At 38.0% G+C, this 16,505-nt stretch overlaps 1 non-coding gene and 1 pseudogene across 1 annotated transcript; one reads left to right on the top strand and one right to left on the bottom strand.

Moving 5' to 3' along the window:
* Positions 1-1,024: 1,024 nt before the first annotated feature.
* LOC147277754 (uncharacterized) lies at positions 1,025-9,051 on the bottom strand (annotated as a pseudogene).
* Positions 9,052-12,520: 3,469 nt separating this feature from the next.
* On the top strand, positions 12,521-12,626 carry LOC147277753 (small nucleolar RNA R71). The gene has a single exon (XR_015124139.1). It is a non-coding gene; the product is annotated as a small nucleolar RNA R71 (small nucleolar RNA).
* The last annotated feature ends 3,879 nt before the right edge of the window (positions 12,627-16,505 follow it).

The raw sequence follows: 16,505 nt of genomic DNA, 5'->3' as shown, positions 1-16,505 counted from the left end.
AGCAACTTAAGTAGAATTTGCAGTGGAACTATTTGTTGATGAACTCATATTTGTTGTTGAACTCATTTCCTGGACAAATGAGTTACTAATATAACTAACAAATTGTAAGAATAGCATTAATTTTTTTCTAATAGATCCAACCCAATACTATTCACTATTCATATTTCATAATTATAAAAAAAACAGTGACAAACCCAACCCAAGTAACCAACCCAATACTATTCACTATTCAGATTTCATAATTATAAAAAAAAATGACAAACCCAAATAGGCAAGTACCCAATACTATTTATGATTACTGCTCAAAACAAACAAACCCAAATACCAAACCCAATACTATTCATATTTCACTTTTTAGAGTTATAAAATAAAACAAACAGAGGTTATACTTGAATTGGGACTAGATTATTCAGAGAAATAAAACAAACAGAGCCAACCCAACCCAACTGCAACCACCAACCAGATTATTCAAACGCAACTACGCAAGCTAACCTCAACGACAGCGCCACAGATCGGGACGATGGCTGCTTGACGAAGATGGCTGATCGACGGCGATGGCTGCTTGAAAACAGGTTTCTCTACTTCCTTTTCTATTTTGTGCATGAATAGTGATGGCTGCGTTGAATACCTGAATTAGGGCTTTAATGATCTAAGATTTGTAAAGTTTTTAAAATTGCAATTAGACCTCCCATTTTTACAAAAAATTTGAAAAAATACCCCATACGTATCTAGATCGTATCTTGACCGTATCGCTGAAGTATCGCAGTCTTATCGAGTAGTCAAAGTCAACAGATACGGTTAGCATGCTTTTGATACGCATATCCCTATATCTAGTGCGTATCGGTGGTATCCTCGGCCCCGATACGACATACCTCAAAAAATTGGCATATCGGTGCTTCCTAGATAGTGCCATAGTGGTACATTTCCATCAGAGGAAGTTCACAGGCAAGTCAGATACACAGTTAATTACCAACACCAGAAACCATGCCCTAGTCTGTGATGCATATCACTTTGAAGATCCGTATTATGTTCCATCAATCCCCTCAATCAACAATGAATATGTCTGAGGATAGTTGGCAACCCATCTTCTCCATAATGGTTAGCAGCTCAGCGCACCTAAACCATCCAAGAGAACTTTCCAAGCTACTTCATCATAGTTATATTTGCAACGAAGCATACTGCAGGAAATGGCATTTGCCTTCTCGTGATTCTGTTCATCAAAAAGTCCGCACATAAGCAACTTGCATGACTCCAATGCTAGTAAATAACTATGCTCAATCTTAGTGTCCACCAGCAATGCTACCTCTCCATACACTTGCAATTCACAACAACAATTCAGATTACAATTACAAATATCCTCGCTGGGCGAAATGCCTAAATGTATCATATGACTATATAACCTTTGGGCTACTTCCAAGTTCCTCGCTCTGCAAAGTCCGATTATAAGCTGGCCAAAAGTGTTTATATTCGGTGCACAACCATGTCCAACCATCTTCTCAAAGAGCTCTAAAGCAATTTCAAAATCCATTGTCTTCCATAAATCAGTAAAACCAACAAAGGAGACATTTGAAACTATATCAAGTCCCAGTATATCATTGTTGGTCCTAACCAACTTTCCATTTGAAATATGTTTGATTAAAAAGTAATAGGTCTGATAAGAAGGCTCACAATCAGCATCAAACATGCGCTTAAGAACATCAAATGCACAATCTATTAATCCCATGCGTCCATATGCATCAATTAAAAATGTGTAAGTCCTGGGGCAATTCCTTCTTCATTCATTTTAATCATTACCTCCTCTACTTCTTTTACATTCCCTATGATGCAATATGCATGAATAAATGCAGTGTAAGTAAATAAATTAGGTTGGTTACCGACTGAAACCATCTCATTGAAAAGCCTATCAGCATGGTCAAAGTCACCTTCTTTCAGCACTTGCCTAATCAGAGTTGTATAATCCCAGATGCTAGGCTTCAGACCAGCACTTAACATATTTTGCACCACTAATGATGCTTCCATTATTTTCCTCTCTTTGCACAACCCATCTAATCAAGGCAGAGAAAGTATATGAATCTGCAAACTATTGGGCGTGCCTTCCAGCCCATGCCTTTTGGGATTCCAATTAATGCATGTCTTTCATTAATTGATGAAAGAAGGATACAAAGTGGGTTATTCCCTTGGTGGAGTGTGTAATGATCAATATCACTCTGTCAGTACATTGGGCTATTAACAAGGCTTTTAGCCTTCCATTGCTTCCTTATTGCATGGCGGTGGAGTTTGGTTTTAATGCTCTGTTTCTAGAGCTTTACACATGTAATTATAAAGAGGTGAAGTCATCTCTTTGGATAAGTATTCAGTTAAGATATAGTATACCACTCATACAGTAAGATTGAGAGATCGAGAAAGAGAGAGTGTAAGAAAAGACAAAAGAGAGTGTGTTCTTTGTGTCTTTACTTCAAGACGTGTGTGGCTTGGAGAATTGGGGGGTTCCTCTTGTACTCTCTAATTGTTGTACCCATTATTTATAGTGAAGATATTTGTTACTGCTGCCCTGTGGACGTAGGCACATTGCCGAACCACACTAAATCTTTGGTGTCTCTATTTTCTTGTTTATTTCCTTGATTGGTTTGGGTTTGTGATTTCCATTCTGTACTAACCAATCCTAACAAGTGGTATCAGAGCATTGGTTTATAGAATGGAAGAGTCCAACACCATGTTCAAACTTAATCAATCAAACTGGGTGATGTGGAAGACAAGAATGGAAGACATCCTAATTTGCAAGGATTTGCACGAGCCAATTGAAGGGGTTGCAGCAAAGCCAGAAAATATGTCTGATGCCGATTGGAAGAAGATGAACAAGAAAGCAATTGCCACCATTAGACAATGGGTGGATCATAGTGTGTTTCACCATGTTTCCAAGGAGACTGATGCTGAAAGCATTCTTGAACAAGGAACTTGTCAACATGAAGTACAACGATGATGTTAGTGTAGCTGTACACTTAAACAATTTTCAGAATGTGCTCAATCAGTTGTCCACTATAGGCATGAATATTGATGATGAGCTACAAGCGCTACTGCTACTTTGATCCTTGCCAGATAGTTGGGAGACCTTTGTGGTGACTGTAAGTAACTCTGCCTCTAATGGTGTTCTATCTATGGATAATGTTAAAGATAACATGTTTAATGAAGAGACAAGGAGAAAGACCTCGAGTACTGACAATGGTCAAGTCTTTGTCATGGAGAATAGAGGGAGGAGCAAGAGTAGAGGATCATGGGGTCGTGAAAAAAGCTCACACAGATCTAAGTCAAGGTTTAAAGGTACTTGCCACCATTGTGGCAAAGAAGGCCATATAAAGAAGAATTGCCGAGTGTGGAAAAGAGAGCAAAATGAAGTGAACAATGGCAACAACCAGAAAAAAGAAGATACCAACAACACTACTGCTACCTTGACCAATGATGAGGCTGAAATCCTTTCTTTTGGAGAAGAGTGCCTGCATATGGGTGACCAAGGAGTTGAGTGAATCGTTGATACTGGTGCATCCTACCATGCTTCTTCTCACCTGGAGTTTTTCACCAACTATAAGAAAGGTGACTTTGGTACAGTAAAGATGGGCAACACCAGTCACTCCAAAATTTTGGGAATTGGTGATATTTGCTTCCAGACCGATCTTGGCTCACAGTTGATGCTAAAGGATGTGAGACACATTGCTGATTTACGTCTCAACTTGATGTCTGGAATAGCTCTTGATCGCCAAGGCTTTGAGAGTTTTTTTTGCAAATGGCAAGTGGAAGCTCACAAAGGGGTCGTTGGTGGTTGCTAGAGGCAAGGCTTGCTGCTCCCTATAAAAAACACATGGCAAGATAATCAAGAATGAGTTGAATGCAGTGGATGATTTTTCTCTAGATATATGGCACAAGAGATTAGGCCACATCAGTGAGAAAGGTTTGCATGTTTTGATAAAGAAGTCACTCATTCCTTCTGCTAGAAGTATGGCACTGAACTCTTGTGATTATTGTCTATATGGAAAACAACATAAAGTAAGTTTTTCTAAATCCTCCACAAAGAAAGAAAATTTGCTTGATCTTGTGCATTCTGATATGTGTGTGGTCCGATGAAGGTGGAATCAATGGTTGGTAACAAATATTTTGTTTCTTATATTGATGATGCCTCACGCAAAGTTTGGGTGTATTTGTTGAAGTCAAAAGATCAGGTATTTTAGACGTTTCAACAGTTCCATACCATGGTGGAGAGAGAGACAGGGAGATCTCTTAAATGTCTTCGTAGTGACAATGGCGGAGAGTACACTTCTCACCAATTCAGAGATTATTGTTTGAAGCATGGCATAAGGCATGAAAAGACTGTTCCTGGCACTCCACAACTCAATGCTGTGGCTGAAAGGTATAACCGCACTATTATGGAGAGAGTCAAATGCATGTTAAGGACCGCTAAGTACCCAAACACTTCTGGGCTGAAGCTGTGAGGACCGCCTGCTATCTTATCAACAGATCTCCATCAGCACCTTTCGGTCTTGAAGTTCCAGAGAAAGCTTGGACAAGCAAAGATGTTTCCTACTCTCATCTAAAGGTGTTTGGTTGCAAGGCGTTTGCACATGTACCCAAAGAACAAAGAACAAAGTTAGATGATAAGTCAGTTCCATGCATCTTTCTTGGCTATGGAAATGAAGAATTTGGCCACCGGTTGTGGGACCCAAAGCAGAAGAATTTCATAAGGAGCAGAGATGTAATTTTTCATGAAGATGAGATATTTGACAATGAAGGACAACCAAGAAGCCCAATCAAAAGCGTTGTTAACTTGACCTCAGATGCATCACAACATGCTACTACGAATGTAGAAGAACAAGATGATGAAGCTGAAAAGGTAACTGAAGAGAGTAATGATGAGATGCCTCTAGAAATTACCAATCAGGGGGAGCAAAATCAAGAGGAGCTTGATCAGGGGGAGCTGCCACCTCAACATGAAAGTCCAAGACCTAAACCTAGAAGATCCACTAGAGAGCATAAGACATCTTCCAAGTATCCCTCACCAAAATATATTTTGCTGACTGGTGATGGAGAGCCTGAGAACTTTGAAGAAGCCAAGTCTGTTAAAGATGGTGATAAATGGATGAAGGCCATGGAGTCAGAGATGGATTCTCTATTAAAGAATGGTACTTATGAGTTGGTGGAGCGTTCGAAAGACAGAAAAGCACTCAAGAATAAGTGGGTATACAAGTTGAACAGAGATGGCAATGAGAAGTTAACAAAGTACACGGCTCGCTTAGTGGTCAAAGGTTTTAGGCAGAAGAAAGGCATAGACTTTGATGAGATTTTTTCACCAGTTGTGAAAATGACCTCTATCCGTGTTATATTGGGTATGGCAGCAAGTATGGATCTTGAGTTGGAGCAGTTAGATGTGAAAACTGCATTTCTGCATTGTGACTTAGAGGAAGAGATTTTCATGGAACAAGCAGAGGGTTTTAAAATCAAAGGGAAGGAGCACATGGTTTGCAAGCTGAAAAAGAGCTTATACGGCTTGAAGCAAGCACCAAGGCAGTGGAACAAGAAGTTCGACTCCTTCATGGTGGGTCATGGATACAAGAGGACTAATGCTGATTCATGTGTTTACATTCGGCACTTCCCTGGTGGTAATTTTATTAATTTGTTGCTCTATGTTGACGATATGTTGATTGTTGGTCAAGATGCCACCATGATTCGCAGGTTGAAAGAAGATTTATTCAAATCATTTGACATGAAGGACTTAGGGCCAGCTAAGCAGATTTTGGGCATGCAAATTGTTCGTAATAGAAAAGCTAAGAAGCTATGGTTGTCACAAGAAAGGTACATTGAACGAGTGCTTGAAAGGTTCAACATGAAAAGAGCTAAGTCTGTAAGCTCTCTTCTAGCTAGTCATTTCTAGCTCAGCAAGAAGTCATGCCCAAAGACAGAAGAAGAAAAGGTGAAAATGGCCTTTACACCGTATTCTTCAGCAGTGGGAAGTCTTATGTATGCAACGGTGTGCACAAGACAGGATATAGCTCATGCGGTTGGTATGGTGAGCAAATTCTCTCTAATCCAGGAAAAGAGCATTGGGAAGCAGTTAAATGGATTCTCAGATATTTGAAAGGCACTTCTAAAGTGTGTTTGTGCTTTGGTGGTTCTAAACCAGTCTTGGAGGGGTTTACAGATACTAATATGGCAGGTGATCTCGATGATAGAAAGTCCACTTCTGGGTACTTATTTACTTTTGCAAGGGAAGTTGTGTCATGGCAATCTAAATTACAAAAGTTTGTAGCTCTTTTCACAACAGAAGCAGAGTATATTGCTACTACTGAGGCTAGTAAAAAGATGTTGTGGTTAAAGAGGTTTCTTCAAGAACTGGGGTTGAAGCAAGATGACTATGTGATTCACTGTGATAGTCAAAGTGCTCTTGATTTGAGCAAGAATGCCACATTTCATCCTCACACCAAACACATTGAGATTCGCTACCACTAGATAGGAGAAGCAATTGAGAACAAGTTGTTACAATTAAAGAAGATCCACACCGATAAGAATCCATCCGACATGCTCACAAAAGTTGTACCTAAACACAAGCAAGAGTTTTGCATCAAGATTGTTGGGATGAGCTGCAAGTAATTCGGAGTCATGATTGGTTTTCCTCCCTCATGGTCTAGAGGGGGAGATTGTTGGGTTTGCCTTCCAGCCCATGCCTTTTGGGATTCCAATTAATGCATGTCTTGCATTAATTGATGAAAGAAGGATACATGGTGGGTTATTCCCTTGATGGAGTGTGTAATGATCAATATCACTCTATCAATACATTGGGCTATTAACAAGGCTTTTAGCCTTCCATTGCTTCCTTATTGCATGGTGGTGGAGTTTGGTTTTAATGCTCTGTTTCTAGAGCCTTACACCTGTAATTATAAAGAGGTGAAGTCATCTCTTTGGATAAGTATTCAGTTAATATATAGTATACCACTTATACAGTAAGAGTGAGAGATTGAGAAAGAGAGAGTGTAAGAGAAGACAAAAGAGAGTGTGTTCTTTGTGTCTTTACTTCAAGACGTGTGTGGCTTGGAGAATTGGGGGGTTCCTCTTGTACTCTTTAATTGTTGTACCCATTATTTATAGTGAAGATATTTGTTACTGCTACCCTGTGGACGTAGGCACATTGCCAAACCACACTAAATCTTTGGTGTCTCTATTTTTTTTTTATTTCCTTGATTGGTTTGGGTTTGTGATTTCCATTATGTGCTAACCAATACTAACACAAACAATCCTCAATAAGAATTCTATCAAATAAAGAACGTGAATCATTGATTTTCCCAACTTTGCAGTAACCATCAATTAAAATACTAAATGTCACTACACCTGACTTAATGCCTTTTTCCGTAAGAGAATTAAACAGGGCTTGAGCTTCCTCTAATCTCCCCCTCTTACAAGAGTGTTGATGAAAACATTGTAAGTACACTCGTCAGGAACCAAACCACTATGATTCATCAAATTTAGCAACCTATAAGCACTATCTAAATGACCTGCTTTACACTGCCCATGGATTAATGAGTTACATGTAGCCAAGTATGGTGAAAGGTTTCGTTCAAGCATCTTATTAAGAAGTGTCATCGCCTGGTGCACATTATTCCTTTTACAAAACCCATAAATCAATACGTTGAATGTGCAGGCATTTGGACAACAATTATTAGCTTCCATCAAAGACAAAATCTCAAATGCTGCCTCAACTGTTCCCTCCTTGCAATACCCATCAATCAATACAGTGTATGTGACAACACTAGGAACAAACCCTTTCTCCAAGTAATATCATGTTTAGCAACTGTCTAGCATCATCAAGTTTATTTTCCTTACACATGATACCGATGAGCACAGTATAAGTATAACAATTTGGTTCACAACCCTTCTCTGTTATCTCCTTAAGTACATTAATCATTTCTGATTTCCTTCCCAATCTATACAAAGCACGAATAAGAATAGTATATAGTGAAACATTTGGAAAACAATCATCCTCCCCCATGTGAGAGAACAACTTGAAAGCCTCATCAATCCGATCAACCTTACAAAGACCATGTGTTATTATATTATACGTAAACACATCTGGTTGACAACCCTTATGGGGCATTAGCTTAAAAATTCGAAAAGCACTATCGACATCCTTATTCCTACAATGCCCCATTATCAAATGTCTGTAGGTAATATAATTGGGGCTCAAACCTGCCTACACGATCTTACTGACATATAAGTCTGCCTGATCCACATTGCCAAGTTTGCAATACGCAAACACCATGGCATTAAACGTATATATATCTGGCACAATCTTATCATCCAACATTTCCAAATACAGAGCTTTCACATCTTCAATCTGTAAAAACATAAGACAGTGAGATTAAAAGAAAATTGTAGGACCTGGGAGTGAGCATGAACTCAAATTCATGATTGGGAGCACTGCAGTTCATCCGGCGCAAAAGGTCCAGCACGAAGCGGGGGTCGTCTGCGGATTACAAGCCTTAATCATCGAAATTCGGATCTTTTCCACAGGCCCACCAAGCCATTGGAGAGCAGAATGTTGAGTAATGAGGAGTGGCAGTGGACGTTTTGCTTGTGCTTTTAGTAGGGTTTCTAGGCGATCAAATAGTACGTACGATACTATCATTGAGTTGGTATTAACTTTTTTTGCAATGATAATAAATAGAAATCTAAAATAATATCTTAAAATCCAAAGAAATGATATGTAAAATATTTTTAATTTTATTAATTATTATATCAAGTCCAACTGAATATATATAATTTTTTTCACACTTAATAAAAAAATAAAACATTAAATTAAATATTTTCAGTACGATACAGGATGGTATGAGATTGAGATGTGAAAATCACTTTCATCTCATTGATGATCGGTACGGTACAGGTTCGGTATGAGATATTGGCTGATACCATTTTTCGGCACGAAATTAACACGGAACAAAATGAAATAGAATTGGTTTTCTGTATACGGTATTGATGCCCAACCCTAAGCAAAAAGATTTATACAAGAAAGCACATCGTCGTGGGAGCATATGTCTTGTTTGTTAAGAATGATGGATCGTTATGTTTGTGCATTGATTATCAAAGGTTAAATCAAGCGACGATTAAGAACAAGTACCCTTTACCAAGGATTGATGAGTTGTTTGATCAATTTGCTGAAGCAAAGTATTTTTCGAAGATAGACTTAAGGTTTGGATATCATCAGTTGCGAGTAAGAGAGGAAGATGTACCTAAGACCGCATTTCACACCTGTTATGGACATTACGAGTTTACAATTATGTCTTTTTGATTGACTAACGCACTAGCCGTGTTCATGGACTTAATGAATAAAGTGTTTCAACCCTATCTCGATAAGTACGTGATAGTTTTTATCGACGATATCCTGATTTATTTGAAAACTCATAAGGAGCATGAGAATCACTTGAGAATTGTTTTAGAAGTACTTTTCGAGGAACAGTTATATGCCAAGTCAAAGTGTGACTTCTAGTTAACTGAAGTACAGTTTCTTGAACACATTATTTCCGAAAGGGGAATAAAAGTTGACTTTAGTAAGGTTGAAGCTGTAATGAATTGGAAACAACCAAATAACGTCATCGAGATGCGAAGTTTTCTTGGATTGGCAGGTTATTATCGAAGGTTTGTTCCGGATTTCTCTAAGATTGCAAATTCAATGACAACATTGACAAAGAAAGGAGTTAAGTTCATGTGGAACGAGAAGTGTAAAGCTTTATTTCAAGAACTTAAGAAAAGGTTGACGTCATCACCAATATTGGTATTACCAAATGACAAGGATCCATATGATGTTTACACTGACGCATGTAAACAAGGCATTGGATGTGTTCTGATGTAAAGTGGAAAGGTAGTTAGCCGCAGTCGTACATCCTTTAAGGATATGGAGATGTTATCTCTATGGAAGCAAGTTCACAGTATTTTCAAATCATAAGAGTCTCAAGTACATATTTACACAACGTGACTTGAATATGAGACAAAGGCGATGAATGAAGTACTTAAAGGATTATGATTTTGAATTACAGTATCATCCTGGAAAAGCAAATAAAGTAGCTGACGCTTTGCGTAGAAAAACTATTAGAATTGTAGCCTAGTTACTTTTGGCTGAAAGAGAGTTGTTTCAAACTCTAAAGGATTATGACATCAAGATGCTATCAAATGGTATGCTTACAGGTTTGAAGTTAGGATCACCTTTGAATGAGGAGGTCATTCAGAGACAAGATGATGACCCTGAACTTCTAAGCATCATGAAAGGAATCATGTCTAGAGAAGCATTTGATGGATAGACACTTCATGTGGATCGTTGATTGAGGTATAAGCTAAGGTTAGCTTATAACATGCTTAGAGCATGCATTTTGGTTATCACTTGAAGACATTTTTTAGAGCATGCATTTTGGATTTTGGTGGCAAGTGGAGCGAGTATCTACCGCTAATCGAGTTTATTTATAACAATAGCTACCAAAAGAGTATTGGCATGGCCCCATTTGAAGCCTTGCATGGAAAGCCTTGCAAATTGCCTCTCTGTTGGGCGAAAACTGAAGAAAGGATTTCTTTAGATTCAAGCTTGTGCAGGAGCAACTGAAGGTTGCTCAGGATAGAAGCAAGTCTTACATTAATCGACGACGTAGGCCACTCGAGTTCGCTGTTGGGGACTTTGTTTTCCTTAAAGTGAGTTCGCATAAAGGGATCGTACGTTTTCAAGGACGAGGCAAGTTAGCCCCTCGATACGTGGGACCATTCGAGGTCGTTGGACGAGTTGGACCTGTTGCATATCGACTACAATTACCTTCTAAACTATCACATATACACAATGTGTTCCATATGTCACAATTGAAGAAAACTGCACCTGAACTTCCACAAATAAAGCCTTGGATCGACATGTCGTTTATTGCAAAGCGTTACATATGAAGAAGGTCCCGTAGAAATCTTGGCATTTGAGACAAAACAATTAAGAAAGAAGATTGTATCTTTAGTAAAGGTTTGTTGACAACATCATGGAATAGAAGAGGCAATATGGGAACTGTAATCCGAGATAAGGAAAAACTTTTCTCACCTGTTTGATAGAGAAACGAGTTAATCTCGAGGATGAGATTTATTTTAAAGGGGGTAGGATGTAACACCCTGGATTTTTGTAATCCTATCGTGTTTTGACACGTGTTTTCAAAATTTTTTTATACTTAGAAACTTAAGATTTTCTTTAAGGAAAGAAGTTTCCTTTGTCTTTGAGTAACTAACTTGTACCATTAGAGGTTTAGAGTTGAGCTCTAGTACCCTTGAGTGTGATTTTGGTGATTATCAAGTTGGAATTAATTTTTTAGAATTAAATTCATTGGAGTTGATTTTTTATAATTTTTCTAGAGATCAATTTGTTGTTTTGAGTTTACAAGAAATTAGGATTAATCACTACGAGTCTGTAGGATTTTTCAGAGAATTATTTGGAGTCCCGAGTTATTTTTTGTGAATTTACGAAGTTTGGAGAAAATATAAAATAGGAAATTTGAAACAATGTCAAAAGTGGCTAACTGGGATTGACAGCTACCACATGGCAAGCTCCGATTGGCGGAGAAGCGCTAACAAAGCGCTGGCAGTTAACGCGAGATGGCTATTGCGAATTCGAAGCCAATTTGAAGGCTATTGTGAATTCAATGCACCAGTGCTTTCGGTGTGCCGTTTTACACTGAAGCCATTATCTTCCTCTTCTTTACTATCAATGATCTCAATCACCATCTTAGTTTTGATTACTCTCACCCTCTTTCTTGGAGTTGCTCTCAACATAGCATTCACAGGCTCCTCATTCTTTGGATTAACAACGGGCTGATTAGGTAGCTTCCCCTTCTCTCTTTGCCCTAGAGTTGTAGCAATTTAGCCCACTTGGCTCTCCAAATTCGCAATAGCCTTCGAATTGGCTTGCATCTGCTGCTCGGTTCAGTTCATAAATACATTGATGATTTGAGCTAGGGAAGTGGTGCTTTGAGCAATCTGAGCGATCTTCTCCTCCAAGCTAGAGCTTTCGACATTAGGATGCACATAAGGCTTGTTGTTGCTCCCACTAGCTTGCTATCCATTGTTGTTGCTCCACCTAAAATTCTATCCAGGGTTATAAGTGTTGGAAAATGGATCATAAGGCACCCTAGAGTAGTTCCCAACTTGATTCACTAGTTCCACATCATTCCCTTGTGCTTGCACAGTCATCATCTTCTCTTAAGCTAATGATAACTTCTGCAACATTGTCTTAATCTCAGCAATCTGCCCTTCCATTGTGTTAGGTGTATCAGCTATCTCATACAACCCTCTCTTTGATCCTCTTCTTGAATGATTCACGTCTTATTGCTGCAAAGTCAAAGAGAGTGACTTAAACAATCCATTAGCCTCATCTTCAGTTTTGGACATGAATGCACCACCACATGCCAAATCCACCTTAGTTTGGTCTCTCTCCAACAGTCCTTGATAAAAACAACAAATCACATACCAAGGGGATAGGTTGTTGTGCGGGCAGCTAGTAAGCAACTCATTAAATCTGTCCCAAGTCTCATGGAATGGCTCATCGGCCTTCTGCACAAACCCAAGTATCTCTTTCCTAATCTCATTTGTCTTGGAAATTGAGTAGAACTTGTTTAAGAGCAAGTTAGATAAGTCGTCCCAATTAAGTTGATACTGAACCACTAAGTAGTGAGTACAACCATCTCTTTGCCTTGTCCTTAAGCGCAAAAGGGAACATTCTCAAACGATACTGATCGACATTCAATCCCCTCAACTGTGTGGCTTCACATACCCCAAAAATTTCCTTTAGAAAGTGAATAGGGTCTTCTCCATTCAAACCATGATAACTCGGCAACAAGTGGATTTAACCACTTTTGATCTCAAAATTAGTAGTAATTGTCGCATATCGGATGCATGAAGGTTGCGTGGGCAGCGAGGGTGCTGAAAAGTGACTCAAAGGTTGATGTACATTCTCATTAGCATCAGCCATTTCTTCAATTTCAATTTCCTCAACACTCGACTCGAATGCACAAGATGGAGGGTTGCTATTCGGATTCCATTTAGCTTCGTTCTTGAGTCTCTCCAATCTTTCTATGATTTCAGGGTTCATAAAACACTACCTAAACAAGAGCAAACATCAAATTAGTAGAAAGAATGCTTAGAAAGTCATGGTATTTATTTAAACTAAAAATTAACCAAAAACAAATCTAACTAATATATCCTAATTCTAATGATTAATCAAATTAATTCATTAATATTAGACACCATTCCCCGCAACGGCGCCAAAAACTTGTTGATTTTTTTCTTAAAACAAAATAAAAACATATTTTATCCTAAGTATATTCGCAAGTGCACAAATCGCATTAGTAGAGAAGCGTACAAGCATGAGGTCGATCCCATGCGGAATGGTTAATAAATGATAAACCAATTCAATCAATCAATTAGAATAACTAAACAGCCAGGGTTGGAAGTTGGATAACACACGCACACACACACACACTACCCTATCTTGCAATGTTAAGCATTCAGTTATCAATCCAAATAAGCATACTCTAACCATCCATGGCTAATGATAAACCAATTTAAACACAATAAATCAAAGTTTGACTGCTAAAAAGGTTTAGCTAGTTACTTTCTCGCAATTGTTCCCCTAAGACATAATTAAGAGCTTTTTAGGCCTCGCTTAATTAGTTAACTAGCTTACATGTTCCCTAGTACTAAGCTAAGGCAGCTGCTACCCATGCAAGAATCTTTAAGATCTATGAGGACGTCAAACATGCACAACATATAAGCTTTAGTTATTTCCTTGTAGAGGTCCTACAAAACAATTATCAAGAACAATTTCTTATTCCCTTGTTACTTGTGATTTAGTGTCTTTGACAATTTCACATCTAAATTTAACAAATAAACTAGATGTAATTACCCTAAGGTGACCAATCAAAGAGTGCAAACAGCTAGCAAACAGATTCTAATAGATAAACAGTATTTGATAAGTGCAAGCATTAAGCATTAAATAAATTCATTAAGAGATGGATAAACGATAAGTTAAAGCATGGCAAATCTGAAAATCAACCTACGGCTTAACATGCAAGATAGAATAAACTAATACATAATGAAAAGAAAGAAACAAAACTGAAATATATAAATAAATTTTCAATCCATGTTGAGTAGCAAACTAATTAAACAAAACAATTAAAAGAAACAAGAATTCCAAAAGAAAAACAAAAGAACATCACAAGAGGGGGCTGCAGCAAGAAAGAGGAGAAGAGAGAGACATACAAGCAATGGACTCACGGCAATGGTGAGCTAGGGCTTGCGGCAAGGGTCACTACAAGGAAAAGTAGATTTTGCGACAAACATTTTCTCGACAAAACTTAATTTGTCCCTAGAAGAGGTTTCTTGCAACAAACTTAGACTTTTGTGGCGTAATATAACGCACCAGGCCCCACATACCGCACATATTGGCGGGTAATCTGAGGTGACAAAGCAATTTCTCTTGTGATAAGTCAGTTTGTGATCCATGGGCTTCTTGCGGGACAACCAAAATATTTGTCGCCACATTCTCTTGGGACAATTTATTGATTTGTCGAGACATACGTCAATCTTAGATGACAAAGTGATTTCTCTTGTGCCAAGTCAGTTTGTGATTTATGGGCTTCTTGCACGACAACCTTAATATTTATCTCCACATTCTCTTGCGACAATTTAGTGGTTTGTCGAGACATATGCTAATGTTTAGTGACAAAGTGATTTCTCTTGTGACAAGTCAGTTTGTGATCTATGCGATTCTTAAGCGACAACTAAATGATTTGTTGCCATAATGAATGATCGTAGTTTTTCTAATAATAATTGAATGGGTAGATGAATTCAGATTTGACCGATTTTTTGCAGGGATGATCTTTGAGTGGGGAAATAGAAAATGAACTGGTTCGATCGTTGAAATCACATTATGGTTTTCACAATTATTGAAATGTCAAGGTTTCAATGAAAAAGTTAATAGAATTATACTCTTCAAGTGTATTTATATGTAGTAGTTCACATCTCGATCTTGTTTCCAACGATCCGAACCGTTCATGTTTTAGTTCCCCAATCAAAGATCATCTCTGCAAAAAATTAGCTCAATCAGAGATGTAGAAGTTAGGTAACGGTAGTCGAACTTATGAACGATCATGGTTTTTCTAATGATTATCGAACGGGTAGATGAATTTCGATTTGGCCGATTTTTTGCAGGGATGATCTTTATGTATAAATATAGAAAATGCACGGCTCCGATCGTTGAAATCACGTTGTGGTCTTCACAATTATTGAAACAATAAGGTTTCAATGAAAAAGTAATTAATAGCATAATACTCTTGAAGTGTATTTATATGTAGAAGCTCACATCTCAATCGTGTTTTTAACGATCTGAACCGTTCATTTTTTAGTTTCCCAATCAAGATCATACCAGCAAAAAATTAGCTCAATCGTAGATGTAGAAGTTAGGTAACAAAGGTCGAACATATGAACGATCATGATTTTTCTATTGATAATCGAACGGGTAGATGAATTCCGATTTGGCCGATTTTTTTCAGGATTAATTTTTGATTATAAACGTAGAAAATGAACTGCTCCGATTGTTGAAATCATGTATTGGTCTTCACAATTATTGAAATAATATTGTGGTCTTCACATTCTCGTGCGACAATATTGTGCTTTGTCAACACATGCCAAACCTTAGGTAACTACATTTAATTCTCAAATGTAGTTACATGTTGAGATTTGGATTACAGTGTACTGCTATATGTTTATTGTGATTAGTCTGGAATCCATTTAGAGATGTATGCTAGACTTTTGTGTAGTTTAACTGTCATTGTTTTATTTTATTGAATGCTCCAGAAATTTCCACTATGATGGATAGACAATGAATACTTAATCCAAATCGACGTAGTCAGCAATATCTAGATGGAATTAAGTCATTTATTCAAGTTGCAAGAAATCATGTCAATTTTATGACTGAGACCAAGTGTCTGTGTCGAAATTGTCATAATGCATACTGGATGTCAATTAGGGATGTTGAACTTCATTTGCATAGATTTGGTATGGCTCAGCATTATGACAAATGGATTTATCATGGGGAACGCTTGGGAAAATATGGTAATGCTTCAAGTTCTAATATCCCTTCAGTTTCACAATCGAGAGGTGATGGTGGTGATGATGTTGTTTTAGACATAATTGACGATGCATTTCCACCCATAACATTCAATGATAACCAAGGTCCCATAGGGATTGATGAACTTAGGGGTGATGACACTTTCAATGTGGATAGTGAAAAATATGGTAAATACGAGAAGCTATTAGAAGACACCCTACGAGAATGGTACCCTGATTGCTCTGAGTTATCTATATTAACAACCATTGTGGAATTGATGATAGGACCGCCCCCGGATTCTCCCTAAAACCCGGAAAGGTCCTGTGGGATCCAAAATCAAGAAAAATTCTACCGA

The sequence above is a fragment of the Dryas octopetala genome, chromosome 8 (assembly GCF_963921425.1).
Source record: "Dryas octopetala chromosome 8, drDryOcto1.1, whole genome shotgun sequence".
NCBI classification, from domain to species: Eukaryota; Viridiplantae; Streptophyta; class Magnoliopsida; order Rosales; family Rosaceae; genus Dryas; species Dryas octopetala.
This window is presented reverse-complemented; position numbering and strand designations above follow the sequence as displayed.